The sequence below is a fragment of the Bison bison genome, unplaced genomic scaffold (assembly GCF_000754665.1).
Source record: "Bison bison bison isolate TAMUID 2011002044 unplaced genomic scaffold, Bison_UMD1.0 scf7180017864479, whole genome shotgun sequence".
Classification (NCBI taxonomy): Eukaryota; Metazoa; Chordata; class Mammalia; order Artiodactyla; family Bovidae; genus Bison; species Bison bison.
In genome coordinates, this window is record NW_011495039.1 from 1244487 (window position 1) to 1249461 (window position 4975).

Sequence of the window (4975 nt, forward strand, 5' to 3'; positions counted from 1 at the left end):
GAAGACTCTTGAGAGTCCCTTGGACTGCGAGGACATCCAACCAGTCCATTCTGAAGGAGATCATCCCTGGGATTTCTTTGGAAGGAATGATGCTAAAGCTGAAACTCCAGTACTTTGGCCACCTCGTGTGAAGAGTTGACTCATTGGAAAAGACTCTGATGCTGGGAGGTATTGGGGGCAGGAGGAGAAGGGGACGACAGAGGATGAGATGGCTGGATGGCATCACTGACTCGATGGACATGAGTCTGAGTGAACTCCAGGAGTTGGTGATGGACAGGGAGGCCTGGCGTGCTGTGATTCATGGGGTCGCAAGGAGTCAGACACAACTGAGCGACTGATCTGATCTGATCTGATCTGATAATATTACCTGAGTAACAAAACAGCTCTGAAGGTGGATCATCTTTCAAAAGAACACAGGCATTTATTCAATGTTTTTGTTGTGTTCAGCTTTTCTGAATTGCTGCTTATGCATTTCCTCTTGGGATGTCCCTTCTGCCCAAGTTTGTGTATCTGGTGGATGTTTGCATGTCATTCAAGTATTCTCAGTAACAAATACTGTTTATTTTCACCTGATCCTGTCAGCTCTTGATAGTTTAGTAATTTCCTATTTGGGGCTTATATATTAAATATCCCCCACTTTTATGAAATCTACCACATCCTTGTTGGGGTCCTTTAATGGACCTGAACCTGGTGGTCCAGAGTCAGTGATAAGAAAGTGAAATAGAGAGCTGGAGGGAGGAAGAGAGGGAGAGAGAAAGAAAGAAAGACACGGGGACCCAAGCTCTGATGGAGCAAAGGTGCTTTATTAGCAGAAATGCAGGCTTATGTATCTTTAGTAAGATGATTACTCAGCTATTACACAGGATGAAATTTTATCAATAGCCAAAATATGGATATGCAAATATATACAAGGTCGCTGACGCTGAAAAGAGTCACTGAAGGGAGTTACTGAAAGGAATCCAAACAGATACCCAGATACCATTTCTCATGATCTCAGTCCTGAGAGCTGCATGCAGCTCCACTCGTTCTTGGAATAGGAACTGATAAGGAACAGAGAATTTATGAGAAACAGCATGTAGGAATCCTTTTGTTAAACATTCCCTGACATATCATATTAGTTTTTGAGTTCTCATTTAACTAAGAGTTTTTGTGAGCAGTGACTAAATCTAAATGATTAGTAGTAGTTTTAAAAATTTAGTTTATAATATAATGCTTTGCATATAATACACACTTAATAAATATCTCCTTTTCAATTGAGTAAGATAGATAAGTTTCTTCTGTTAAAAGTAAAATATAAGATCTATTATAGTAAAATAAGCATCAATTATTCTAATTCCTAACATTTAATATTAATCAAGCTGAATTTATTTTTGGACTCCCTTCATTGTGATGTAATTTGCTATTCAAACTAAATGTCTTTGGGAATTTTGAGAGCAAGGTTAAGTTCAAAGATATGACTGTATACATCATAGCACCTCATTTCTGCCACATCTGCAAGCCAGTAGTTGACCTTACACGCTTTGCCTTTTAAAGCCTTAATGTTTTTTATTAAAAGCCTAACATGTTTTTTATTTGTGACTATAGTGTCTCAACACAGTCTTCTTTATACTATGTTTTCATGAATATTACTTTGGGTAGTAATTTATTTAAGTTCATATGGATAGACCAGAAAAACCTAAAAAAGAAAAAAATTATAATTTACTCCTATCCTTGTATGGTGTCATGTCATCTGCCAACAATGACAGTTTTTTATCTTCTTTTCCAACTTGGATTCCTTTTATTTCTTTTACTACTCTGATGGCTATGACTAGGACTTCCAAAACTATGCTGAATAAAAGTGGCAACAATGGGCATCCTTGTCTTCTTCCTAATCTTAGAATGCTTTCATCTTTTCACTATTGAGTCTGTTAGGTGTGAGTTTGTCATACACTTCCTTTCTTATGTTGAAGTAAGTTCCCTCCATTCCCACTTCCTGGAGAGGTTTTTTTTTTTTTTTTTAAATCATAAATAGGAGTTGAAATTTGTCAAAAACTTTTTCTGCATCTGTTGAGATGATTTTTATTCTTCAGTTTGTTAATGTGTTGTATCACACTGCTTTGCCTCTATTGAAGAATCCTTGATCTCTGGTATTAATCCCACTCTATCATGGTATATGATATTTTAAATGTATTATTGAATTTTTGTTGCTAGTGTTTTGTTGAATATTTTTGTGTCTCTGTTCATCAGTGATATTAGCCTATAATTTTCTCTTTTTTGTGATATCTTTGTCTGGCTTTGGTATCAGTGTAATGGTGACTTCATAGAATGAGCTTAGGAGTGTTCCTTCCTCTGCAATTTTTTGGAATCGTTTCAGAAGTATAGGTGTTAACTCTTCTCTAAATGTTTGATTAAATTCACCTGTGAATCCATCTGCTCCTGGACTTTTGTTTGTTGGAAGATTTTCAATCACAACTTCAATTTAATTACTTGTGGTTTGTCCATTTATAATTTGTTTCTTCCTGTTTCAGTCTTGCAATGTATCTTTCTGAGAATTTGTCCATTCCTTCTAGAATATCCATTTTATTGTAATATATTTGTTTGTAATAATCTCTTATTATACTTTGTATTTCTGTGGTATCAGTTGTAACTTCTCCTTTTTCATTGCTACTTATACTGATTTGTGTTCTCTCTTTTTCTTGATGAGTCTGGCTAAAGGATTATCGATTTTGTTTATACCCCACAAAATATTTAGAGTAAAATTATGTTAATGATGAAAACACATTGATGACATTTATGTTAGAATATTGAACAAAATAGATATATCATAAGCTGCATTAAGAGCCTTTCTAGGACATGAATTCCCTCTAGGTCGCCCACATTGCAGGTGGATTCTTTACCAGCTGAGCCGCAAGGGAAGCCCAACAGTACTGGAGTGAGTAGCCTCTCCCTTCTCCAGTGGATCTTCCTGACCCAGGAATCGAACTGGGGTCTCTTGCATTGCAGGCAGATTCTTTACCAACTAAGTTATCAGGAAAGCCCTCAGATTTAACTTAAGAGGGATAGAGGCAGGTTCAAATGTCACTCTTGGAAAAGCACTTGGAGCTCGGAAGAGCTGATTCTGTGCATCTTTTTCTGCAACCCTGTGTTTAATGACGTCAGGTTGGTAGCTTAAACACCAGTGACAGTGCTTACAAATCAGCCAATGCTATAGACCAGTTTCTTCTTTTCCTTTATTTCCTCCAGAGTAATACTTAAGTATGATGTCTGCCTAATAATGTGGTGCTGGGATAAGACTTTATTAGAGAAAATTGTTCTACTCTTTTCTGACTAAAGAGGTCTACTTGCTGTTCCATTTAGGGGACATTGTTTGAGTGAGTGAGTGAGTAAAACTCCCTCAGTCGTGTCTGACTCTTTGCGACCCCATGGACTATACAGTCCCTGGAGTTCTCCAGGACAGAATACTGGAATGGGTAGCCTTTCCTTCTCCAGGCGATCTTCCCAACCCAGGGATCGAACCCAGGTCTCCCACATTGCCGGCGGATTCTTTACCAGCTGAGCCACAGGGGAAATCCAAAGGGTGTGTTGCCTCCCCATTTGGGAATCGAACCCCGGTCTTCCGCGTGACAGGCGGGGATACTCACCACTGTACTAACGAGGATGGTGACATTGTTTGGGTGAACCTATTGTTGAAAATATTTATTATTTTCTTCCTTGTCATGCTTAATAAAATCTTAGCAGTTATCCTGGCAAGGAGGCATTTCCAATGTGTTTATTGTTATATTACTTTTACTTTGATTTACTTTTACAAATTACAAACTGAATTGTTTCATGGACATTGGGCTAGTTTCAGTAATCATTCTATTAATATTGAGTAGTATAAACTAGGTGATTGCTAGGCACATCTTTAATAACTCATGTCAAAAGCAGAATAACTTGGTTTTCCTTTGTGCTTCTAACATTGTAAACAGTTCAGCCAACTATTAATACTGGATTACTCCATTGGACACATTGGTTTACATCCAGTCACCATATGATAAATATCAACATGTCTGCATAATTTACTCATGGAATGTAATTCATAAATAATACTGTTGCAGCAAACGATTAAGTTTGTTATGGACACATAGGATATCCTTGGCAAAAGAGTTACTGAGGAAGGAAATGATGAGGGATCTTTTGAGAATTGCATGCTGGCCTGCATTTCATTTTTTATGCAAATTAAAAAATAAAATTATGCAAATATTCTTTTGAGGAACTACTGTGCTCTTGTCTAGGACCACATTTTTCATTTCTGGTTGGTGAAGTGACATCTTGCCAAAAGCAAGAGTAATTTGTGGAATGGGATTCTTCTCCATCCCCTGTGGACTGCTAAAATATCGTCTCTGTCACGCTGAGCCCTTTGAGGTGGTAAAGCGGAAGTGGTGTGACTGTGGGGCATTTGCAACTGCCAACGTAAAAAATTTCTGAAAATCTGCCAAGTCCTGGGTATCCCATTTAAATATCCCTTAGATTGGTATTTAAATAATGCTATCAATTCTTTTAGGACTTCTCTCTAGTCTACTGGAAATCTGAAAGTAATATAATATAAAACTGTATCTTCTAAGGAAATCTGTGTTACTTACAGACCATACATTTGAAAGTCAAGAATAATAATACAACTCTAGTACTTTTATGTCTATGCCAGAAAAAATATTACATGTGCTTGGAAGAATTTATTCTCCTGGATCTTTCACTAATTCCAGGTGAAATTTTGAAGACAGAATCTGGTTGCCATATAATTTTTATAAATCTTTTGGCATTATCTCTTAATTTTCTTTCATCCACGTGTGTGGTAAATTGAAACACAATATAGGTCAACAAATCCCCAATTCTTGCAAATAATCAAAGATATATTGGGGACTTTAAAAAAATGAAGATTAACAAATTAATCTAAAAATGTTTTGATTCAATGATTGCTATAGACTGAATGTGACTCCCCTGTGGCGGGGGGGGGGGG

General features: G+C 37.0%; 1 non-coding gene across 1 annotated transcript; it reads right to left on the reverse strand.

Annotated features, from left to right (window-relative positions):
- Positions 1–3565: 3565 nt before the first annotated feature.
- On the reverse strand, positions 3566–3637 carry TRNAD-GUC. Its single transcript has one exon. It is a non-coding gene; the product is annotated as a tRNA-Asp (tRNA).
- Between the last annotated feature and the right edge of the window lie 1338 nt (positions 3638–4975).